A 27,089-nucleotide genomic window follows, 5' to 3' on the forward strand; every position below is an offset into this window, starting at 1 on the left:
TTGATCTTCATCTTTAAATCATGGATTAACAAGCTGCAGCAGAAGACAGAAAATGGACATGGCAAAGCTGCTGCTCAGAAGATTTCAGGCAAAGGAAGTCAGCCATCTAACTGCTCCTGTCATCCAAGGATGAAAAAAGACCAGGGCCACTGCATAAGGGCCATAACTGACTGCAAGACACTTCCAGAGCATCTACCAAGAGTGCCAGACTTCGATGTCAGTAGCTCCAATTTTATGAGTCAGGAAATAGAGCTTTTTACACAGTTGAAGGGGCTGAGAAGAGAGCCACAGACACACAGCAAGTTCTCCCGACTCCAGAGATCTTACTCCTGCTTCCCAAACCACACTGCTCACTTTGTGAGGGTCAGCTCAGTCTGCTGAGGCAAGAGTAATTGTCACCAGCCAATGAGCCACCTGGCAAGGTTCCCGAGGTTTCTCTGCTCCACTGATGCTCTCTGCCTGTTTCCAACATGCAGTTGTGAACAATCACCAAGTAGATGATGATCTACGAGGCTTATGAGAATGCACAGAAACAGAGAGTAATCACGTGACTTTATAATTAGAAAAAAAGACGACAAAATTTTTGAAAAACACTCCTCACCAGCGTTTTCCCAGTCCCTGACTTTTTTCATATTTGTAAAAGCTATAATTTTAGTGCACTACTGGTCTGTGTACTGCTCGTAAGACTGACAGCTGTGTTTTCTTTGTCGTTACATCGCACTTCATCTTTACTGGCTGCCTAAAAAAAAATACACCATCACTTGTTTAATCCTTCCCTTGCTGTTGAACATTTAGGGTCACTTTAGGTTGCTCTGTCACAAACACGACTGCAGTGTTAACTTCAGCGCTCAAGGCTTTTTTCCATGGACTGTTTCTTCAGAGGATTCCCAGAAGAGGCATTAACTAGGTCAAAAAAATATGAGCATTTTATGGCTCTTGAAATATGCTGCCAAAATGTTTTCCAAAAAAGGCTGTGCCTATCTACAATGTCATCAGTCATACAGCAGAAGATCCGTTACACTGCTTAGTCCCGTTAGCATTACGGTCAAAACCGTCTGGAATCTACCAAAACAGAGGTTAGTAAATGTTAGCAGTGGCTATCTAGGAGCAAGTAAATGACCCTAAACAGGAAATCAACTACTTGATAAATGCTTTGGTTTGGAGAGGCAGTTTGAAGAAATGATTTAAAGCAGGGAGTTTGAAGCAAGAATGCCTGGGCTCAAAAACTGGTCATGCTCATTATTAACATGTGATTTTGGGAAAATTACTTAACTTTGCAAAGATACAGTTTCCTTATCTGCAAGATGCAGTAATAAACGCTACCCTCCTAAAGTTGTGAGGACTAAATGAATAGATACAGAACCTGACATATAGTATGCATTCATTGTTACTGTAGTTACAGAAGGGGCTGAAGAGGCTACTGAAATATTTTTTGGGGAGGACACCTAAATTTACAGCATTTTAAAGAATAAATTCTATTTCATTGTGGCATTCTCTAATGTTTTAGACATCTGTGTGTCCCATGAGACTAGGCAGGGACATCCCTAGATTAAGAATTCACCTGCCAATGCAGGAGACATGGGTTCAATCCCTGGTCTGGGAACTAGGATCCTGCATGAGCAACTAAGTCCACAAGCCACACCTCCTGTAGTCCCCGACTTGTGCAACTAGAGAAAGCCTGCATGCAGCAACGATGACCCGGCCCAGCCAATGAATAAATACCCAGCGCAGCCAATCAATGAAAAAATAAAAAGACTAGGTAAAGTGAACGAACAATTTTACAAATATTTTTCTATTGCTAGTTTTCCCTCCAGGAAGATAAGTTACTATTGCAAAAGTGAATATTCGAGCAAACACAAGGTTTCATAATTTTTATTTTTTTTTAGAATCACTGACATTTTGGGGGTAATTTTTTTTTTTTATCAATTATAGTTAGTAAACATATTTCCAATTCTCTTACTTTCCTTTAAAACCGTTTTATTATGGAAAATTTCAAACACACAAGTAAGCAAAATTAGTACAATAAACTTCCATCACTTAGACTTCACATCTGTCCATTTTCTGTGCTTCTCTTCACTGCCTTCCTTTTGATGTTGACACACTTCTGCAGAATAGCTACTGTGCTGACAAACCAACCTGATCTCTGAAAATACTGTTTTCATAGAGAGTCTTAAATCTATCTCTTATCCACAACTGAGAAAAAAACACGATTCCATTTTTCTAAATGTCACAGCAAAATTCATTGAATGTAACTTCTCCCGGGTTTAACTCATCTTTAGTTTTTAGCACCTCTGAGTCCTATAATAATTTATATCTATTTCTGAAATCTCTACTTTGTCTACTGTCCTTTTTTGGTTTTGCTTCCCATTTTTGCCCTCAAGGCTGTAGTTTTTACTATATTGAAATATTTGAAAACAAGTTAGAATGAAGACCTCAGTACTAAAACAGTCTTCCCAAGGATCTTAATGGAGGCTACATTTAAGCTATGTATTTAGGGAATGCTGCCATTTCTACTATAAAATAACATTTTTCTGAGCCGGAAGCAATGCACTGATTTCTTTCAATTTTTTTGCTCTTCCTTTACAGTTTAAGATGTTTTATTCCTTCAGTTCAAAACCAACTAGTCAATTATCATTAACATACATATATCTTTGCTTTCCAATTTCTACTCTTGGTTTTATTGTTCAAGTTTTATTTGTAAAAATTCCTGCAGCTGGATGTGCAGTGTAGCCCATTAAGTTATGCATTCAGGCTCCAGATAGCCCTCTAAGTGATGCTCTGGAGGCATTTTTCAAATTCACATTGAGTTTTCAATTTATCCATTTCTAAGGACTATGTGACTTCTATTGTGATTTCTGCTTTAAGCCACAAAGAATTGTGTGTTGCATATGTTCATGTGCTTGGTTTCACTTTCAAATATAAAGGTGGTAATGGTTATCTTTTGGTAATTGATTTCTAATTTTCTTGTGGGCAGGGAATAGATTTTATACATACTTCCTGATATTTATTGAAACTTGCTTTGTAGCAGTATAGTGTGAATGGCTGATTTTTTATATATGAACCAGTGTGCATGAAAACTGGAAATACGTAATCTAATTGTATACAGAGCAGACTGAGTTTATTATCTTACCTAAATCTCCTATATCTTTACCTACTTTTGAGTCTTAGGAGAAAAGAACTTGTCTATTTCTTATTGAAATTCTGTCCTATTTTGCTTTTTACATATTGAGGCTACATTGCTACAAAATTGAAATTATTACTATTGAATGTTTTATCATTATGTAATGCTCTCTGTCTCAAAATCTATTTTTAGATTTATTTCTAAATAATATTATAGCTATATCAATTTTCCTTCACTGAATCAGTCTTATGTTTTTTTAAATGAAATTTACATATATATAGTTAAAAGTGAATCACCAAGAAGCAACTACTTGTGAGCTATTTCTTCTAGTTATTTCTCAGTAATATCATTATATTATTATTTCTTGAGTTTTAGTTGTTACTGACTTTTTTCTACTATGGAAACTATTTCAAAACTGATGAAACTTTGCTATGGTCCATAACCAACATATGTACAAAAGGATTCTCTATCACATTTGAAACAAAGCTTATGAAGACAACTACGACTTTACTTGAACTGGGTAACAAAAATTTAAAAGGAATGAGAAGTTTGTGTAACAGATTAATGTATCGATGAACACAATCATTAAAGCAACTTGTCAAGATTTAACTCTGTTTTTTCTCTCAGTGCTATGCAAATTAAAGAAAGATATACCCTAACAATAGTATTTAGAGTCAGTGAATTATTCTACACTTTTTTTTTAAACAGTTAATGATTATTTATCATCATCTTAACCAACTTCTTTGTTCACCATGCTTCTTGTATCTCATTTCTCTCTTTTAGGGCCAATTCCCTTTTTCCTGAAGTACATCCTTTAGTCTATTTCCTTCAAATGGTAAACTCTTAGTCATTCACTAGTCTGGAAATTTCTTAATTTTGACTTTACTCCTCAATAGTGATGGTGATGGAATTATAAGGTAGCAAACTACCTTCAACAGTAAATTTATTAATCCAACTGTCCTCTGGCAACTCTGAGGGCTAGTGAGAAATCTGCTGCTGGTCTGGTAATCCATTATAGGTGGCTATTAAGATCTCTTTGCCAATAGTGTTTTGATATTTTATTAAGATGTACATTGGTATTTTTTGCGGGGGAGGGAATTATGCTTCTAACATATAAGGACTTGCCTTTCACAGCTGTGAAAAACAGTCAGCCATGATCATTTTTAATACTACCTCTACTGCATCCTTTCCTAGTGAAATGCCCACTAAATGTATGTTGTAATGCTTCCTTTTACTGTCTCTGTAACTAAATTATCCTTTCATAGTTTGCTTTTTGAGCTCTGTGTATTCCATTCTGGATACTTTTCTCAGCTCTATCTTAAGTCGCTAATTCCTTCCTATTGGTGTCATATCTGCTATTTAAACTCCTCTACTGAAATTTTCTTTTCACTGACTACTTTTCATCTCTAGAAGTTCTCTTTTGTAAAAAATAACATCTTGGTCTCTTCACAGGTTTGATATCTTCATTTCTGTCTTTGATCATTTTAATGTTTTAATTTTAAACTCTCCATCAGATTGTACAATTGTCTAAAGTTCTTAGGAATCCTGTTAGGTTTGATGATTCAAATTGATAATGGATTTCATTACTGTTGTTTTAACTTTTTGGATGGTGAGCCCATCTTTGGTGGGGTATATCTGTGGGAATTCTATGTATTATCATCTTGAGATCAATCTTTAAGTTGATTTCTCAGCTTGACTATTTATACTTATAGAGGAGCAGACAAATCAGATTTAAGACTCTCAAAGCACTGGCCCCAGCTCCTTGCAGAGGCAATCTTCCTTACTGACCTCTTGAACAAGCAAATGGTATTTTTCAGGTACTCCTTTCATTGAGGTACACAGCCCTTGGTGGTGGCGGGGGGTCGGGGGAGAGGGGCAGTTTCTGCTTTTGAAATATATGTTTCTGAATATTACAACTGTTACTAAGAAGACTCATATTATGACCTCTGGTTTCAGCAAATTTAAGACTTTAATTTTAAAAAGCTGCTATGAAGACAAAATGACAACTAGCCAATCTGGCCTCACAGAAATCTTTAAAAGCTGTATGAACTACTATAAACTGCATTAACAACAACAAAATTTGGCAAATCAACTATATCTCAATTAAACAAATAAAAAATAAAGAATTTGTCAGATTAGTATGTAAGGTCAACTCGGCAATTTCATCATATGGCAAATTCAAGTTTAGTGAACTAGCTTTGAGAAGTCAGTCTGTCTTTTGCAGAGAGAACCATGGACTGAAACATCACATATGTACTCCTCTTTCCTAGTCTTCTTTAAATCGATGATAATACATAGAGTTATTATGATACGGTATTTATTAAATGTCAGGCACTCTGCAAGAACTTTACATCTAACTCCTTTAATCCTCCCGGGAACGCTATGAGGTAGACATTATACCCATTTTACAGATGGAGAAAATGCAGCACAGAAATTGTGAGGTCCCAGAGCTGTAGAGGCTGTGCCAGCACGAGAGCCCAGCAGAATGAGATCTGGACACAGAGCACTTCACCACCACTGCATGCCACGCCGCACAAAGAGGAAGGGACGTCACAGACCAGAAAACAGCGGCAGAGATGCCGTGCTCGGAAAGGCCCTGGTGTGAGCTGCTAAGAATGTAGACTGAATGTATAATCTAGTGAACAAAAAAATTAGTTAGCTGGCTAAGGCAAGGCAAAGCAAAGATTAAATTATTAAATATGTCTGCAGTCGACCATAAGCAGTAATTTTCTTCTGTTGGCTTTCCCCTTCCATTCCAAAAAATTAAAAAAAGGGAAAATAAATAAAAGATGATAGAATTCTCTTGCTGTAAAGTAGTTTTACTGATGAAACTGTTTTTAAAGCTCTGTGATGTAACCTTTAGGTTGAGCTAGTATCAAAAGCTCTTCAATCTTGTTTGGGAGAATTTTACACACCATAAAGGAGCTTTTTTTATAGGTAACAGCGTTAATGAAGTAAGCTGTAAATGACATCATCGTCATCACTTTTTCCCTCTTTTTCTCAATTTTCTATTTAGCCAATTCACATGTTCACTGTGGATACCTGTGGGCAGAAAGAAGCGGTTCAGTTTTCTCTCTCTGGCAGTGAAATAAACTTTAGTTCTTTCTGATTCAAATATGACATTAAAAAATACTTCTAGCAAATTGGTTTTAATGGAATGCTTTTCCTTCTTGGTACCACATTAGAAAACCAATGAGTATAATTAACATACAAAGGAATCTAGGGAAAAACAAAACTCGAAAGATTGAGAAAATGTATTTTAAAAACTCAATATCATTATAAAGGCAAAAGTCTTACCAAACTATAAACAGAAGATGTTAAGTCGCTAACCAAATTCTACATCATAGTTGATGATTAAGCATAAGAAACAGTTTCCTGAATGTCAAGAACAAAACGATGTCCACTATGACTGCTTAAATTCAATACTGTACTGGAAATGATATATAATGCAATAAGACAAGAAAAATAAAAGATAAAATGGTTAGAAGTGGAGAAATAAAAATCTCACTGTCCACAGATGATATGCTTATAAGACATTCTGAAGAAAATCTACTACAACTAATAGAGTTCATCAAGATTGCTGGATACAAAAAAAATCAGCTTACCAAAATTAACTGAGTTCTTTCTTACATACCAGCAATGAACATTCAGTAAAAGTAAAAAGAATTAAAATGGGAATACCATGTTGTATATGGTAAAAATTTAAACGCATCATAAAAGTAAAAAAAAAAAAGTATAAAACCCTATAAAAAAATTTTTTTTAAAAACCCCAACATATAAAACTCTCCTTAAAACTTGGAAAGATAATAAGCTGCTGTAAAAAACAGAAACAGTAGGTGAGGGAGATTAAGAGGTTCAAACTTCCAGATGCAAAATGAATGAGTCATGGGTTTGAAGTGTACAGTGTAGGTTAAATAACCAATAATGATGTAATATATTTGTATGGCAACAGATGATACTAGACTTATTCTGGTGATCATTTTGAAATACATTTGAAATACACAGAAATTTTTGAATCACTATGACATGTGATGGGAACCAATAGTTATAGGTAAATTATACTTCAGAAAGAAACAAACTCACAGAAAAAGAGGTCAAATCTGTTGTTACCATAGGCAAAGCAGTGGGAGGAGGAAGGACTGGATGAAGGTGGTCAAAAATTACAAACTTTCAGTTGTAAGATAAATAAGTACTAGGAATATAATATAAAACATGATAAATAAAATTAACACTGCTGTTTGTTATACATAAAAGCTGATAAGAGTAAATTCTAAGAGTTCTCAACATAAGGAAAATTTTTTCTTTTCTATTTCTTTAATTTCATATCTATATGAGATGATGGATGTTCACTAAATTTATTGTGGTCAACATCTTGTGATATATGTAAGTTAAATCATGCTGTACACCTTAACTTACAGAGTAATGTATGTCGATTATATTTCAATAAAGCTGGAAGAAAAAAAAGTATAAAAACAGGGGACTTAGTTGGAAAAAAAAGACTCTATGAGACAAATAAAAGGGGAGAGAATTCACTGCCAGCAGACTTATAAAAATGTTCAGGAAGTTCTTTAGGAAGAAAGAATCTATACCAAAAAAGTGAAGAATTCTGGAAATGGTGGAAATAAATGCACATTTTAAAAGCTACTTTTAAAATTGTTAAAAAATATAATTAACTCTCTAAAGGAAAAAATGGCAACAATATGGTGTGGAGTTTAGAATGTATAAAAATGTGTGACCACCACAGCACAAAGGATGGGAGGGAAAGCTTGAAAGTAAACCACTGCAAGGTTAGTATACTCAACATGAAAGGAGCCAATTCCTCAAAACAAATCTACTTGGAAAAAACCAGTTCTCATAAATCCATTGTTTATAGAAATTAAGAATCATATGAAAGAGTCAATTGATAGCTAAGATTAGCTAAAAATATATTGAAGAATAAATATGAGAAGATTTAAATTTTCTGACATTACAACTTACTACAGAGTGATTAACAGTAAGATGTTGAACTAAAATAGCTAATGGACAAGTGGTAAAGGAATCAAGAGTCCAGAAAAGAGGTACATACGTGTCTTGGAGTCTGACAACAAAAGCAGCATTACCGATACGTGGAGTGCTGGAAACAGTTGGAACCTACTTGGAATAATTACTTCATATCACACAAAAAAATTAATTCCAGATGACTTAAGAAGACAAAAACTTCAGAATATGTAATGAAAAATAAAATGGAAAGAGGATAATACCTTATCACTCTGGGATAGTGGGGAATTTCTTAAAGAGATAAGAAGCACAAAGTGTAAGACAAAGATTCATATATTTGACTATGGTACTTTAAAATGAAAGCCTTCAAAAGGGACCACTAACAGAGAGGAAACACAAGCCAGAGATTGAGAGGAGTTATTTCCAAAAATACATAATTTTTAAAAAGCACTGGTAACCTATTCAGTACAAAAAGCTCATGCAAATTAACAATAAAAAGATTTAAAAATCCAACAGAAATAGGGAAACAAAAGTGGTCAATAAAGAAAGATATAAAGAAGCTCAGTACCACCAGCATCAAGGACATATAAAATAGGATTTGATAGGCTGAATAAGACAATTTTTTCAATAGACTAAAATTAGACTGATGATATTATATTTTGGAAAAGAAGGTAGTCAAACTGGAGTATAAATTGGTATAATCACTCTGGAGAATGATCTGGCAACACCTAAAAATACTGAGGGCTGCTCTGGTGGTTCAGTTGGTAAAGAATCCACCTGTACAGCAGGAGACCCAGGTTCAATCCCTGGGTGGGGAAGATCCCCTGAAAAAGGAAATGGCAACCCACTTCAGTATACTTGCTTGAGAAATCCCATGGACAGAGGAGCCTGGTGGGCTACAGTCCATGGGGTCGCCAAGAGTCAGACAGGACTTAGCAGCTAAGCCACAAACAATACTGAATAAATATATACACACTGTAACATACACTAAACTAATAAAGCCATGCGTGCCTATGACACACGTCAACTTGGGGAAACAAGTAACTTCTGGAGAGGGAGGAAAAGTGAAGATTGGGAATATTGCCTTTTGATACGATTTATGGAGAAGGAAATGGCAACCCACTCCAGTATTCTTGCCTGGAGAATTCCATGTACGGAGGAGCTTGGTGGGCTACACAGGTCGCACAGTCGGACACAACTGAGCGACTTCACTTTCACTTTCACTATGTCAAATGTGGGGAGAAGAGGAAGAAGATCTGATCCAAAAAAAAGTAAAGAGGCAAACTGTTAAGATCTATTTAACATTAGTACCGAGGGCAAGAGTGTTTTTCTGTATTGTTATCGATGCTTCTGCAGACATTAGAATTCTGTCATATACCTTTCCTACTACTGTCAAAATCTGTAGTGCCCTTCTCTTTATAACAGAAGTCACACAGCACAAAAGCAAAATCTAATGGAGTTTAATGGATAACTATTTGAATATTAGTATAGCATTTGCCAGGTATGTTTGCTAATTTTCAAGGAACTACTAGTGATAATGGTTCACGATTTTCATTTTGATTGATTTTATACTGGTCCAGATGCAAAGGGAACATGACTTACAACTACTGACATGGCAACAGCAATGAAATAAAGTGAGAATGCCACCTCACAAAATTCATTAAGATATTGCCTTGGAGGAAGGAAAGAAACAGATACCACCCAGATTTTTATGTCAAGTTTTGAGATTATGTTAGTAATTTTAATAAACTCCTTGATGCTCTCTGAACTCTGGCAAAACATTTCTCTAGCGAGATTCAGCAAGGCTTTTTAATTTTATGAGAAAAATTTCAAATGCTATTGATAATTATCTAATTACCAGAAATGTTACATTAATCTGATAGCTATATTTATAAAGAATACATATTCATAAAAATAAACATCAATGCTGACACCTGAAAATGAATTCTAAAAATAAAAGTAGACCCTTGCTTAGAAAGGAACAGGAATTGAAAATATCATTGTAATGAATTACCTCCAGTAACAATAAGAATTACTGACAAACATTTTCTATCCAATATTAAATTAGCTCTTACCCCCAAACTGAATGAAATAAATACTATTGAGAGGGTAACAGGCAGGAAGGTCAGGAGTCTCCAAATGGAGCAAATAGACTGCAAGTGTCAGACATTTTAATCTCTCTTAAGAGGCAGGAGGACACAAACCATCAATATTTTTTCTTTCTCTATACAAATTTAAAAGGAGGTTTCTCTTAAAATACAGTGTTGCCATAATAACACCTGGTTTCACCTGAAGTTAATTATTCTCAAACCTAGAGATAACCAATGCCTTTTTCTTATGGAAATGTTTGTCTTTAGCTATGCTAATGTACTATGCATTTACCCCAAACTCTGTCTTCAAGTCAGTTCTGCCTTTTGGCTCAGAACCTACTTGACAAACCAGTATGTTATACTCAGATATTGTCCCCCTAATCTATGTAAATGAAAATATTTGTATGGTGATCTGCCGTTCTTCAAGATCCAAGTTAATAATTTTATGGCCCAGGATGAACCATTTGGTGTCAAGATTATCCCAAAATGCATCTTATGGGTGAGGGGCCTGGAGCCTCACTAGTCACTATACAGTCACTCACTATATAGTCACTAGTGACTGCTAGTGACTATATATCCCAAAATGCATCTTATGGGTGAGGGGCCTGGTGCCATTCTGAGTTTTAGGACATTCCTTTCTTTCATTAACACACTGCTAGTGACTATATGCAGGTCAGGAAGCAACAGTTAGAACTGGAAATGGAACAACAGACTGGTCTCAAATAGGAAAAGGAGTACGTCAAGGCTGTATATTGTCACCCTGCTTATTTAACTTATATGCAGAGTACATCATGAGAAACGCTGGGCTGGAAGAAACACAAGCTAGAATCAAGATGGCCGGGAGAAATATCAATAGCCTCAGATATGCAGATGACACCACCCTTATGGCAGAAAGTGAAGAGGAACTAAAAAGCCTCTTGATGAAAGTTAAAGAGGAGAGTGGAAAAGTTAGCTTAAAGCTAAAAATTCAGAAAACGAAGAATATGGCATTTGGTCCCATCACTTCACAGGAAATAGATTGGGAAAGAGTGGAAATAGTGTCAGACTATATTTTTTTGGGCTCCAAAATCACTGCAGATGGTGACTGCAGCCATGAAATTAAAAGACACTCCTTGGAAGAAAAGTTATGACCAACCTAAATAGTATATTCAAAAGCAGAGACATTACTTTGCCGACTAAGGTCTGTCTAGTCAAGGCTATGGTTTTTCCTGTGGTCATGTATGGACATGAGAGCTGGACTGTGAAGAAGGCAGAGCACTGAAGAATTGATGCTTTTGAACTGTGGTGTTGGAGAAGACTCTTGAGAGTCCCTTTGACTGCAAGGAGATCCAACCAGTCCATTCTGAAGGAGATCAGCCCTGGGATTTCTTTGGAAGGAATGATGCTGAAGCTGAAACTCCAGTACTTTGGCCACCTCATGCGAAGAGTTGACTCATTGGAAAAGACTCTGATGCTGGGAGGGATTGGGGGCAGGAGGAGAAGGGGACGACCGAGGATGAGATGGCTGGATGGCATCACTGACTTGATGGATGTGAGTCTGAGTGAACTCCGGGAGTTGGTGATGGACAGGGAGGCCTGGCGTGCTATAACTCATGGGGTTGCAAAGAGTCGGACACGACTGAGCGACTGAACTGAACTGAACTGAGTGACTATATAACATCCAGCTGAAGACTACCAGGGGGGTACTCTTTCTGCCCCCTTCTGATGCCTATGTCAGAAGCTTTCTCTATCTCCTTTATACTTTAATAAAACTTTATTACACAAAAGTTCTGAATGATCAAGCCTCCTCTCTGGCCCCGGATTGAATTCTTCTCCTCTGGGGGCCAAGAATCCCCGTGTCTTTGCGTGATCCAACAACAACCTTTCACTATCAATATCAACTTGTCAGTGCCCAAGGTCACACAGTGAATAACAGACTGATTTTGCACTCAAATCACTACAAGTTCCAAACATTTTCTCTTAAATCATTCCACTAATACATTAGAAGTTTTATATAAATAAAATAGTGCATTATAGTAAGAGCAACAGAGTTAATATAGATAGGATAGTTGGGATAGAAAAAAGATCAAGAATTTTAGCAATAAAAGTATCCCTATTTTTCTCTGGTAATCTCTTCTAATATCTCCTTCAATATTGCTTCCCTGTTGTACCACTACCTAACTCTTGCTATGTTACTTCTAAGACAGTTTGGAATAGACCAAGAAAAAGTGAAGTGAAAGTGAAAGTAGCTCAGTCATGTCTGACTCTTCCTGACCTCATGGACTATACAGTCCATGGAAGTCTCTATGCCAGAATACTGGAGTGGGTAGCCTTTCCAATCTCCAGGGAATTTTCCCAGCCCAGGGATCAAACCCAGGTCTCCCACATTGCAGGTGGATTCTTTACCAGCTGAGCCACAAAGGAAGCCCAAGAATACTGAAGTGGGTGGCCTATCCCTTCTCCAGCGGATCTTCTTGACCCAGGAATCAAAGTGGGGTCTCCTGCATTGAAACGGAGAGCATTCAATAAGTTAATTAAGCTTGCCGACAGAGTTATTTCCATACTTCTAAGAAGTTGTACATTTGTATGCTTTAGCCTTTAAAACATATGGTATTTCCTAATGGTAAAGTCCTTGACCTCGGGAGTGCAGTAGCTCCTCTCAGCTGCAGCCTGTGACACACGCAAATTTGGCCTGGAATGCGGAACGAAGCAGGGCAAAGGCTAGTAGAGTGTTGCCAAGAGAACGCACTGGTCATAGCAAACACCCTCTTCCAACAACACAAGAGAAGACATCACCAGATGGTCAACACCGAAATCAGACCGATTATATTCTTTACAGCCAAAGATGGAGAAGCTCTATACATTCAGCAAAAACAAGACCGGGAGCTGACTGTGGCTCAGATCAAGAACTCCTTATTGCCAAATTCAGACTTAAATTGAAGAAAGCAGGGAAAACCACTAGACCATTCAGGTATGACCTAAATCAAATCCCTTATGATTATACAATGGAAGTGAGAAATAGATTTAAGGGACTAGATCTGATAGATAGGGTGCCTGATGAACTATGGACGGAGGTTCATGAAATTGTACAGGAAAGAGGGATCAAGATCATCCCCATGGAAAAGAAATGCAAAAAAGCAAAATGGCTGTCTGAGGAGGCCTTACAAATAGCTGTGAAAAGAAGTGAAAAGCAAAGAAGAAAAGGAAAGATAAGCATCTGAATGCAGAGTTCCAAAGAATAGCAAGGAGAGACAACAAAGCCTTCCTGAGCCATCAAAGATAACTCAGAGACTGGGAGAAAATATTTGCAAAACACATATCTGATACAGGACTTGACAGTTAAAAAGAACTTTTACAATTCCAGCCAAAATAAAAAATTGAATGTTAAGATAAGAATTTAGTTCCCTGACCTTTGCTTTCAGATTTTTGTGTTCATCGGAAGAGCTTCATTTTCACTCAAGTTTTATGATTCATAAAAGTAATTATTTTTACTTAGAAAAATAAATTTGTATTAACAAATACCATTTTTATCACTCTTATTAAAAAAAATTCTTACAACTCAATAACCATACAAATAATGCAATTAAAAATGGGTAAAATATGTGAAGATGCATTCACTGAAGACAACATATGGATGGCAAATGACGAAATGCTATACATGAGTCCTTAAAGAAATACAAATTAAAAGCACAGTAAGGTACCATGACACTCTTACCAGAAGGGTCAAAGGTAAAGACTGACAAGCGCAGGCATGGGTGCAGAGCAACTGGAAATCTCAAACACGACGGGTATAATTTGGGGCTTCCCTGCGGGCTGACCGGTAAAGAATCTGCCTACAATGCTGGAGACCGCCTGCCAATGCAGGAGACAGGGGTTTGATCCCTGGGTGGAGAAGATGCCCTGAAGGACAAGGCACCCCACTCCAGTATTCTTGCCTGGGAAATCCTCAGGACAGAGGAGCCTGGCGGGCTACAGTCCATGGGGTCACAGAGAGTTAGACAGGACTTAGCGACTGACCACCACCACCACCAGTATAATGCCTCTGAGAGTCATCCTTGTTGTTGCAAATATCAATAGCCCACTCTTTTTTAATGCTAAGAAGTATCTCATTGTATGGATGTACTGTGTGTACTTATTAATAACATCCACAAGCTGATGGATATTTGTGTTCCTGTTTTCAGTTTTTGACAATTATGAGTAAAGCCACCATAAATATTTACATACAGGTTTTTGTAGGGAGATACAATTTTCCGTTTCCCTTGGGTAAATCTGGGACCAGATGCCATGATCTTAGTTTTTTGAATGTTGAGTTTTAAGCCAGTTTTTTCACTCTCTTTCACTTTCAACAAGAGGCTCTTTAGTTCTCGTTCGCTTTCTGCCATAAGGGTGGTGGCATCAGCATATCTGAGGTTACTGATATTTCTCCCAGCAATCTTGATTCCAGTTTGTGCTTCATCCAGCCCAGCATTTTGCATAATGTACTCTAAATATAAGTTAAATAAGCAGGGTGACAATATACACTCTTGACATACTCCTTTCCCAATCTGGAATCAATTTCTTGTTCCATGTCTGTTTCTAACTGTTGCTTCTTGACCTGCATATAGATTTCTCAGGAGGTAGGTAAGGTGGTCTGGTATTCCCATACTTGGGATGTGAGACTTGGACCATAAAGAAGGCTGAATGCTAAAGAATTGATGCTTTTGAATAGTGGTGCCGAAGAAGACTCTTGAGAGTCCCCCGGACAGCAAGGAGGTCAAACCAGTTAATCCTAAAAAAAAAAAAAAAAAAAAAAAAAAATCCTGAATATTCATTGGAAGGACTGATGCTGAAACTGAAGCTCCAATATTTTGGCCACCTGATGCAAACAGCTGACTCACTGGAAAAGACTGATGCTGGAGAAGACTGAGGGCAGGAGAGACAGAGGATGAGATGGTTGGATGGCATCACCAACTAAATGAACATCTGTTTGAGTGCACTCCAGGAGATGGGGAAGGACAGGGAAGCCTGGCATGCTGCAGTTCATGGGCTTGCAAATAGTCGGATATGACTTAGCGACTGAACAACGAACTATGAAAACATAAGAAATTATTTGATTTATAAGATGGAAGATATTCTAAGATCACCCATTCCAAATATTAATATCTGTTTTAAAAATGAGGAGCCAAGCTCTTTCAAGGCTTGTGAACTTCTCTCTGCACCGACACACCTAAGTGTACACATTCACTACCATCAATAACTATTGTTCACTAGGAGACCCACCATGTCCCAACAGGGTGTGAAAGATTCTTAGCGTGGTATTGTGGAGAATCCCCGCCTGATACCACAGCATCCTGAGCTAAACTGGCTTCCACTGAGCCAAATCTGCCTAATTTGGAACTATTATCCCCGCTGAGAACTGTGAGCCAGGCCCTCCAATACTCAGAGATTTCTATAAATACATTTCAATTTTATTTGGTAATCTTTCATTTTCTTCCACTTTGTCTCTTGATTCTCTCTTGCAGGAGAGCTGTTAAAGGTGCCAATCACACTTGCTGTCAAACTGACTACACAGCTGGATAAAAGAGAGGGTTCATTTTCCACTTGAGCAGCAAGTCTGTAGTGTGCACGGTGAACAGAGAAGCCACTTGCTGGTCGGGGCATGGCTAAATATCACCCACAGCTGGGTAACTGACACAGGGCTCTTCTCTCTTGCTTATCCAGTCCTCTGACTTGGCTCTCCATGAAAATGAGGAAAAAAGCAGAGTGGTCATAAAAAGCAACTCCCTACAGTCCCCAAGAGAAGTTCAGGAAGGTTGGGAGTGTTGACAGTAAATATTAAGGGTGAGGGAGGGCAAATAGGGCTTGGCTTGGGAAGGAAAACTGTCGGCTGTCTAGCAAGAGAACTTTAAATCTGTTAAAAAATAATCGTTGGCGGAAAAAGAGTTCAGAGAGTTATGTATATGAGCTTATTCATGATGGCTCAGAAGTAAAGAATCCACCTGCGATGCAGGAGACCTGGGTTTGATCCCTGGGTTGGGAAGATCCCCTGGAAGAGGAAATGACAACCCACTCCAGTATTCTTGCCTGGAGATCCCAAGGACAGAGGAGCCTGTGAGCTACAGTCCATGGGGTCGCAAAGAGTCAGACACAACTGAGTACCTGTACATGTGCGTGCATACACACACACACACACCAATTACATAAATATACTTTTTAGTTCAAAGAAAAATTAAAAAAAAAAAAAGACTTGAAGTGCATAAACCAAACTGGTAAAAGTGGAGTGAGGGTGGTTGACCAGATGGAACTTTCACTTTCTGCTTTAGATATTTCTGTACTCTTTTTTGTTTTTAAAAACATTAACTTTTTTTTTAAATCTGAAAAAATTCATTTTTGGAACAATCAGCAACCACAGAGGTTTCTGTTGGCAACAAAGTTGTAAAAGTGGTTGAGAAGAAAGAGGCAACAGGATCTGGAGGAAAGGACATAAGAACATGAGAGATATACATAAGGATAGAAATAGCTTAACGATAATAATAGAATGATATGTACTCCTCTAAACTTTCATAGAAATGATGAATACATCTACTCCCCACAGCAAAAGCTGTGTCCCACCAGCATCAAAAAAAATTGTGTTAAAGGTCTCATATGATTGACCTATGGGCTCTTTTGTTCTGAAGTGTTTAGCTTCTTTGTGATTGGTTTTCAGGTGTTTAATGAACATTATTAACCCAATACATCCTATAAGAACAACAGCGGTAAGGGTGATAAAAGTGCTTGTAAAAAGCAACATATGACTATGATCGATAAAGATAATTTTAACAAGGGAAAAGAGGTATAGAATTGGTAAGTATCATTTACATGATGAATTATTTAACAGTAGAGGCAATTTAAGGACAATGTAATTTACACAAATAGTTGCAAATCTGCAGCAATGACAATGAGCAAGAAGGATGAAAAAGGATTAACAAAATGGTAAAACTTGTGAGCTGCTAACAGGATCTGCATCAACAAGGACACCTGTTAGCCTACTATTAACTCAAGAGGAAGCCAGGAATTTTTTTCTAGGCGTGTTAAAAATTTTGTACATTCCCCGCCCCACGTCACAGAGAAATGCATTGGTTCAGTCGCTCAGTCGTGTCTGCCTCTTTGCAACCCCATGGACTGCAGCACGCCAGGCTTCCCTGTCCATCACCAACTCCTGGAGCTTGCTCAAACTCATGTCCATGGAGTAGGTGATGCCATCCAACCATCTCATCCTCTGTCGTTCCCTTCTCCTCCCACCTTCAGTCTTTCCAAGCATCAGAGTCTTTTCCAATGAGTAAGTTTTTCACATCTGGTGGCCAAAGTACTGGAGTTTCAGCTTCAGTATCAGTCCTTCCAATGGATATTCAGGACTGATTTCCTTTGGACTGGTTTTGATCTCCGTGCAGTCCAAGGGACTCTCAAGGTTCAAGGTCCAGACAAGTCTGGACATTAGTCAAACATGAGAGAGACAGCAGAGACATCACGGTTACTAGGGAGTTCCCTGTGGCATTTGTGTAGATAATCGGGAAGGGGTGTTACCTAACATACCTTCCAGTGATGGCAAGACTGTTCTAATGTTTAGGGTGCTGATAGTGGTTTAGCTGCTAAGTCATGGCCGACTCTTGTGATCCCATGGACTGTAGCCTGCCAGGCTCCTCTGACCATGGAATTCTCCAGGCAAGAATACTGGAGCAGCAAGAATACCATTTCCTTCTCCAGGGGATTTTCCTGACCCAGGAACTGAAGCTGGGTCTCCTGCATTGCAGGCGGATTCTTTACCAAGCTACTAGGTCTTATCAGCACAGAGAAGAGTATGGCTAACTCAGCTTTCGAATGAACGTGTTTCTGCATGAATCAGGGGTACAGCTCACATCTTTCAGTCACTTAACAATTTTCAAAGACACGAACTGACCAACAGTTTTTGATTAAGTGAATATAGTTCTAAAACAGCTACCATTTATTGAGCACGTCATGATGGGTTCTTTACATGCATTTATTTATGTTGGCGACAAAAACCAAGCTAGCAAACAATGTTTTGGGGGTATGGAAAAAGCTTCTGAACCAAAAGTCTTACTAGTCACATCAGTATTAAGTCAGGGGTTAAAAAGGAGAGAGCTTTCATTTGACTCTCCCATCCAGGTCCTTGGGAGAGAACAAAAAAGTAGGGTTTTGCTTTTCTTTTTTTTTAAACTAACACTGACCCTATGGAAATGGCAGCAAGGAGATATACTCTTACTGGAGGAACTAACTTGATTTTGATTTTCAGATTGTTGTGGTTTATGATCAAATACTTCTTGGAAAATCGTCATATGGAATATGAGCAGAGAAATTCTAAAACTTAAGGGAAATACTTGATATAATCGTGGGGTAGGAAAAGCACCATCCTAAAGCTATGATCCTATAAGAAAATAACACATTTGATTATTTATAGTAAAAATTTTGATATGGCAGAAACCACAATAAATAAACAAGGCAAAAGAGATAATGTAAAAATTTTATAAAATCAAAACAAAGAAATTTCATCCTTAAAATATAAAGAACTCGAACAAATGAGTAACAAAAAGATTCCAATGGAAAAATGGGCAAAAAAAATCCCAGGTCATTCACAAATGACTATAAAGGGTCCCCTCCCACCTTAAAAAAAAGAACAAAGTAAAGATGTTCAACCTTTATAAAAGTAATACAAGTACAAATGAAAACTACACTGAGGGAAATTCCCTGGTGGTACAATGGCTAAGACTTCATGCTCCCAATGCAGGGAGCCTGAGTTCAATCCCTGGTCAGGGAAGTAGATTCCACATACTGCAACTAAGATTTGGCACAGCCCACCCCCAAAAAAAGGCAAACCCCAAAATCTAACACAGAGAGAAAATACTCTGTCCACACACTAGCACAGGATAAAGAAACTGACTGTGAGGATGTGGGGAAATGGCAACTCTTATTGACACTGGGTGGGTAAATATGAAAGACGAAAAGCAACACTGAATCAAAGTCTGAAATGTGCATACAGAGCAATTTTACCTAAGAAACTGACACTAAGCAAACACTGAGATGGGTGCGAAAACATATAAATAAAAGTATGTTCTCTTCCGCGTTGTATGGGGCAGTAGGGAATGGAAACCAAAATGTCCAACAGAGGAATAAATCCACACAATGTAATCCTATAAAAAGATCCAAAGTGAGCTTCCAAATATTCAAAATGGAAAGGCTTGTGACAGACACAGTCATCTCATTATCTGTATTTCCCTTTGCCCTTTCATAGGGGAACCCCAAATCTCAGGTGGAATTCTAGCCACTTGGAATAAAGATTCCCAGGTCTTGGGACTTCTGTTATGGCCCAGTGGCTAAGACTCTGCTTTTAATGCAAGAGGCCTGGGTTTGATCCCTGGTCAGGGAACTAGATCCCACATGCTGCAACTAAGACCCAGCACAGCCAAATAAATAAACAAATAAGATTTACCAGTCTCTTTTGCAACTAGATGTAGCCACATAACTAAATTCTAGCCAAGAGGAATATATCGAGGTGTGCATGCAACTTTGAGAACTAACTGAAGGGAAGGAGCATGCCTTTCCTTGCTCCTTCCTCCCTCCTGTGTGTCTGTGCTCAGTCGTGTTGGACTCTCTGTGGCCCCATGGACTGTAGCCCGCCAGGCGCCTCTGTCCATGGAAATTTCCAGGCGAGAATACTGGAGTGGGTTGCCATTTCCTACTCCAGGGGACCTTTCTGACTCAGGGATCGAACCCGTATCTCCCGCATTGGCAGGTGGATTCTTTACCACTAGCGCCACCTGGAAGCCTCGTTCCTGCTGACTAGAAAAAGGATGTGACGGCCCAACCTGGTCAAGTCACACTGGATCACAAACAGTAAGCCACACTTTCAAGATGGTGGGGACCTGGACTCTTTACCCCTGGACTTCCTTCATCAGAGACAAACAACTGAACCGTTTCAGCCATGTTACTTCAGGCTTCTTATCTCTCAGAGCTGAATTGAATCCTAACAGATTCACAGCATGAGAGTCTGAAGGGTATCAGCGCACACATCCATCACAGGAGATTAGAGACCAGAACATGACACAGTGATTACTCTAGGTGGTGAGATTCGAGCAAGCTTTTTTCTTTTTATATCTTTCAGTTATATTCAGAAAAAAACATATGAGTATGTATTGGTTCTAGAATAGAGCTTTCTTTATTTTGAGAAAAGTATTCTAAAAATTCAAGTGAATTAAACAAGTTTTCGTTTATTTAGTCCCTGTGAAGAACTGTTACTTTAGCTGGATGGATTGCTTTTTAAAAGAAGCCACGTTGTCTCAGCTGACAGTCTCCCACTGAACAGAAGCAGCTTGCCGAGACCAGAAATAGGTTGCGCCAGGCTGAATTTCTCAGGGTTCCCTCAAGAAAACTACAAGGAGATGGTAATCCCGCAGGCACTTTGCCAGTCCTCTACCAAGCTGCTATTTGCGGCCGGGTGACACAGTTTAACCAACAAGCCATCAATTTCATCCTTCGAAACTTTCAGGTCAACAAAATGTTGAGTTACAGAAGCCAGAACATACTCAGATGTGCAACTAGATACAAATTTACCAACCGTATGCACACATGACAAGTTTGCTTCTTTTACTGTCTGAAAATTTTATTTAAAAAAATATCCTGAGGACAGCATCACACTTTTTTTAGGAGGTTTCTCTCTATTCAACCTATTGATGTGACCAAGAATATTCTAGGCATTCACCGGTTCTGCGGGAATGGGGCCTTCCCCACCTCTTTCTCAATAAAGAAGAACGTCAAGGAATCAGTGAGGGTCTCTGCTCTCTTTTTCTTCCCTGGACACTTCTTACATGGTGCCCAGTGGTGACTGAGCCCAGTGATTCTCAGGACCCCTCTCATTTTCTGATGTATTCACAACTTCTGTTACTGTTCATGAGGTCCCTGTAAAGGTGCTTAGTTTAGACAAATCTTGTCCTAAGTAGGTAATTCTGACTCTGATTTACTTTGATGCATTTGTTAAGCTCCTTAATGCCTCCTGTCCTGATTTCACTTTTAAAAATATTTTCTGTAACTGCAACGAATCATCTTTTTTGATTTCACATTTCAAAGTTTTTAACTGTGAAAAATACATTTCTTCTAATTCCTCTGTCCTAGGCGTCCGAAGGGATGAATTTAAAGCTTTGGGCATGTAAACATTCTTAAACATCCCTGAAACTTCTTAAAAAAAAAAAAATCGTACTCTGTTACTTCCCAAACCACTAAGTCTTATACTGATACTCCACTACTGCGGCTTCAATCTACCTTTCTAACTTCCATTCCAGCAAGTTTGTCCCTGGCCCTAACTGCAGTGAGCTAGAGCTCCAATCACATGTATGAAAGTGAAGCCTCTCAGTCGTGTCCCACTCTTTGTGACCCCATGGACTGTAGCCTACCAGGCTCCTCTGTCCGTGGGATTTTCCAGGCAAGAGTACTGGAGTGCGTTGCCATTTCCTTCTCCAGGGGACCTTCCCAGCCCAGGGATCGAACCTGGGTCTCCTACATTGCAGGAAGACACTTTACCATCTGCGCCACCAGGGAAGTCCAATCACACGTATAAACACGGATAAATCCTTCAGATGTTAATAACACATATAATAACAATGTTGATATTCTAAAGTGATGAATTAGAAGAATGTGAGGGACAGAAATGTGTGCATTTTTGTACACACTGCTACAGAGCAAAAATGTATTAAATTGCATATGCACAGTATTTGGAAAATGGAACACATTATTTGGAAAATGGAACACTCACTTCCAAATCTCTTTTTAAACCACTCTACTGATATATGACTGGTATGTGAAAAGGTGTATGTATTTAATGTAAATAGCCTGCTGAGCTTGGTAATAAGCATACACTTATAAAACCATCACCACTATCAAGTTTATAAACATATCCATCACCTTCCAAAGTTTCCTCTCACTTATGACTATTATTATTATTTTGTGTGTGCTGGGAGGGTGGTGGTGGGGAAGAAGATAAGAACTATGAACAAAACCCAAATCCCTTAATGGTTCCATCTACCTGGAATAAGACCATAATGTTCCTCCTCCAACTTATTTGTAAGCCACGATATTTCCAAGGTCAGCTTAAACTTTACTTCTCTAGGAAATTTTGATTCTCGGTATGGAATTCACCTTTCATAATCCTCTTCCCAGGTGGTGCTAGTGGTAAAGAATCCGTGTGCCAATGCAGGAGATATATGAGACAAGGCTTCGATCCTTGGGTCGGGAAGATCCCCTGGAGTAGGAATCCACTCCATTGGAGTGGCAACCCACTCCAATACTCTTGCCTAGAGAATCCCACGGACAGAGGAGTCTGGTGGGCTACAGTCCATGGGGTTGCAAAGAGTCAGACATGACTGAAGTGACTCAGCACACATGCACAGTCACTCAAACCACACACACTCAGTCACAGACACACGAACAGTGTACACAGGGCATTCATTATGGTTTATTAAATGATGAGTTACTGAGAGGGAAGGTCTATGTCTTACCCATCTTTTGTTTGCCCTACAGCACCTAAGAGGTTCAGATTTAATAAAAGATAGTCCTTTAATAACATTTATTGGATTGTGTAACCAAACAGTGCAATTTTGATAGAGTTTCTCTTAACTGTTCGTTTTAACTACCCCATAGTTAGCTGTTCATCAACGGTTTCCTCCGTTTGGATCTGTGTAGCTTGAATCAAATGCAGCTTAGAATAAATAAGCTACTGCTGAGGGCCCGGAGCTCCTCTCTGTTTCTTCAGGTTTTTTATTTTTTGGTGTGGTAATTATGTTTATTTTAACAGACGATTTGTTTACATTTCTTGCCTTTATCAGGCCTGTCTCTTAAGTACAGAGAAACTATTTCTGGCTGTTCTGCTTTCCAAGGAAACCGGGCAATTTTATTTTAAGGTCGTGGAATGCTTTTACTTCCACAAGTCTGCTCTGCAGCACCTAAGACTTGCAGTATTAAAAACCATTGTTTTCTCAAAAGTCTGGAAATGGCCTGCAAGATATAATTAACTACCTAGAACAAACAATGGAACACAAATAGATCTCCCCCTCAGAAAATAACTGTTGGCTTATGTGAAACAATCTCATTTTTTTTTTAGTGACTAGAAATTTTGGAGCAAGAAAGCAGTATGTAAATTAAAATACACAAAATTTCAAGCCAGAAATCAATATAACAGTTTGCATGTTCAGTTCAAGCAGCATGTCCACATATCAGAAATAGAACAGAAATGTCTATTAGAATAGAAATGCCTACCACCCCCACTCCTATTCCAAACTATAAGCCAATATAATTACACTATTGGAGTAGGGGGTGAGGAACGAGATTTAAAAGATCATGTCAATGTATGGCAAAACCAATACAGTATTATAAAGTAAAATAAAGTAAAAAAAAAAATCATCTGCCAAGTTATACACTTGAAAAACCTAAAAGAATTAAATGGAAAAAGTATTAAATTTCAATATAAGAAAATTCAGCAAAGGGCTGTGTGAAGAATGCAAAAAAGAAATACCCTTCTTATAAGTGAACAATGCAGGCAAAGATTCCAATTATAGCAATAACCAAAAGACATGTTTAAAACTGGGTTTAGATAAAGGAAAAATACATTTCTTGTTCTTAGATAGATCCAATGATATGATGGAAGAAATAAGTGAATTCTCTCTTTACATTTTGTAAATTTAACCTGATTCCAAGGAAAATATGAAAAGAATTTTATTGGAAACTCATCATTCTGAATTGTATATGAAAAAAAAATAATAGTCTGGAAAATTCTGAAGTGAAGAAAAATGAGTGGGTACAAGTACTACCACATATTAAAACACATTCTAAAGCTACAGAAGGCAGAACTGTTGAAAAGTGAAGTATGAATTGATCAAGCTGGGGAGAAGAGAGATGAGAAGGAAAAGGAAATAAAGATGCTTTTCTAAACATATGAAAAGATGTTCCATGTCTTATATATAATGAGAGAAAAATAAATATAATGATACACCTTTCTTTTTTTTCACTTCCCAGGGAGGAAAAAAAATCAGACAGCTTGATGATAATACTGCAGTGGTGAGCTGGGATATAGTTGCTAGCAAGAGTGTAATCCCTTAAGTCGCTATGGGGGCATTTTGACAACAAAATGAAATAAAGAATGCATATACCTTCTGAAATGTATCCTACAGATACGCTTCCAAAGATCGTCACAAAAGAGATTATCTATGCAACATGATTTCTAATTGCAAAAGGACTGGAAATAACCTCATGCAACAGAGGACGGTTTGGTCAGATAACTTACAGTAGGAATACCTAAACAACAAAACACTATGCCACTGATTTTTTTCTAGCAATAGTTTGAAAATATTTTTGAGATGTGTTGATACTAATTTCACACGCTATGTATTATGTTTTATATTAGCAACAAAAAACATGCCCTAACTTTAACAGTGAAAGACTTTCAAATAGTTGGGAGGGATGTATGTGAGGGAAATTGAACTCTATCTTTGAGGCTAACATCCTGATTCTGAACTCCTCCTTTAGACAATGAAAAGACAAAGTTTCTGGTAGAAATATTTTTTAAAAAAAATTTGAAAGGAGTACTGAAACTCTTTCATTCTTTAGAATGAAAAGTATCATGAAAACAAATGACCCAGGATCTTGTTAAACTCATTAAGTATGCATATGGAGTGTTCATTTAACAAAATTTTTTTTTAATTTTTAAATTTATTTATTTTAATTGGAGGCTAATTACTTTACAATATTGTATTAATTTTGCCATACATCAGCATGAATCCACCACGGGTGTACACGTGTTCCCCATCCTGAACCCCCACCTCCTCCCTCCCCGTACCATCCCTCTGGGTCATCCCAGTGCACCAGCCCCAAGCATCCTGTATCCTGCATCGAACCTGGACTGGCGATTAGTTTCTTATATGATATTATCCATGTTTCAATGTCATTCTCCCAAATCATCCCAGCCTTGCCCTCTCCCACAGAGTCCAAAAGACTGTTCTATACACCTGTATCTCTTTTGCTGTCTCACATACAGGGTTATCGTTATCATCTTTCTAAATTCCACATATATGCATTAGTATACTGTATTGATGTTTTTTCTTTCTGGCTTACCTCACTCTGGATAATAGGCTCCAGTTTCATCCACCTCATTAGAACTGATTCAAATGTATTCTTTTTAATGGCTGAGTAATACTCCATTGTGTATATGTACCACAGCTTTCTTATCCATTTATCTGCTGATGGACATCTAGGTTGCTTCCATGTCCTGGCTATTATAAATAGTGCTGCGATGAACATTGGGGTACATGTGTCTCTTTCAATTCTGGTTTCCTCGGTGTGTATGCCCAGCAGCGGGATTGCTGGGTCATAAGGCAGTTCTATTTTCAGTTTTTTAAGGAATCTCCACACTGTTCTCCATAGTGGCTGTACTAGTTTGTATTCCCACCAACAGCGTAAGAGGGTTCTCTTTTCTCCACACCCTCTCAAGCATTTATTGCTTGTAGACTTTTGGATCACTGCCATTCTGACTGGCGTGAAATGGTACCTCACTGTGGTTTTGATTTGAATTTCTCTGATAATGAGTGATGTTGAGCATCTTTTCATGTGTTTGTTAGCCATCTTTGTTTTCTTTGGAGAAATGTCTATTTAGTTCTTTGGCCCATTTTTTGATTGGGTCGTTTATTTTTCTGGAATTGAGCTGCAGAAGTTGCTTGTATAATTTTGAGATGAGTTGTTTGTCAGTTGCTTCATTTGCTATTATTTTCTCCCATTCAGAAGGCTGTCTTTTCACTTTGCTTATAGTTTCCTTTGTTGTGCAGAAGCTTTTAATTTTAATAGGTCCCATTTGTTTATTTTTGCTTTTATTTCCAATATTCTGGGAGGTGGGTCACAGAGGATCTTGCTATGATGTATGTCGGAGAGTGTTTTGCCTATGTTCTCCTCTAGGAGTTCTATAGTTTCTGGCCTTACGTTTAGTTCTTTAATCTATTTTGAGTTTATTTTTGTGTATGGTGTTAGAAAGTGTTCTAGTTTCATTCTTTTACAAGTGGTTGACCAGTTTTCCCAGCACCACTTGTTAAAGAGATTGTCTTTTCTCCATTGTATATTCTTGCCTCCTTTGTCAAAGATAGGTGCGTGGATTTATCTCTGGGCTTTCTATTTTGCTCCATTGATCTGTATTTCTGTCTCTGTGCCAGTACCATACTGTCTTGATGACTGTGGCTTTGTAGTAGAGCCTGAAGTCAGGCAGGTTGATTCCTCCAGTTCCATTCTTCTTTCTCAAGATTGCTTTGGCTATTCGAGGTTTTTTTGTATTTCCATACAAATTGTGAAATTATTTGTTCTAGTTTTGTGAAAAATACCATTGGTAGCTTGATAGGGATTGCATTGAATCTATAGATTGCTTTTAGTATACTCATTTTCACTATATTGATTCTTCTGATCCATGAACATGGTATATTTCTCCATCTATTAGTGTCCTCTTGATTTCCTTCACCGGTGTTTCATAGTTTTCTATATATAGGTCTTTAGTTTCTTTAGGTAGATATATTCCTAAGTATTTTATTCTTTTCGTTGCAATGATGAATGGAATTGTTTCCTTAATTTCTTTTTCTACTTTCTCATTATTAGTGTATAGGAATGCAAGGGATTTCTGTGTGTTGATTTTATATGCTGCAACTTTACTATATTCATTGGTTAGCTCTAGTAATTTTCTGGTGGAGTCTTTATGGTTTTCTATGTAGAGGATCATGTCATCTGCAAACAGTGAGAGTATTACTTCTTCTTTTCCAATTTGGATTCCTTTTATTTCTTTTTCTGCTCTGATTGCTGTGGCCAAAACTTCCAAAACTATGTTGAATAGTAGTGGTGAGAGTGGGCACCCTTGTCTTGTTCCTGACTTCAGG

General features: G+C 37.9%; 1 protein-coding gene across 2 annotated transcripts in view; it reads right to left on the bottom strand.

Annotated features, from left to right (window-relative positions):
- The window catches only part of INTS9 (integrator complex subunit 9), a 144,164-nt gene that overhangs the window by 106,850 nt on the left and 10,225 nt on the right, over window positions 1-27,089 (bottom strand). The window contains exon 1 of one of the 2 annotated variants that reach the window (XM_069576707.1): window positions 12,574-12,592. The exons of the other annotated variant lie outside the window; for it this stretch is intronic. The gene's annotated coding sequence lies outside the window, so the exon portion shown is untranslated. Of the gene's footprint in view, window positions 1-12,573; window positions 12,593-27,089 lie in introns of those variants that run through there. 2 annotated transcript variants of the gene reach the window in all.

Source organism: Ovis canadensis, chromosome 2 (assembly GCF_042477335.2).
Source record: "Ovis canadensis isolate MfBH-ARS-UI-01 breed Bighorn chromosome 2, ARS-UI_OviCan_v2, whole genome shotgun sequence".
Classification (NCBI taxonomy): Eukaryota; Metazoa; Chordata; class Mammalia; order Artiodactyla; family Bovidae; genus Ovis; species Ovis canadensis.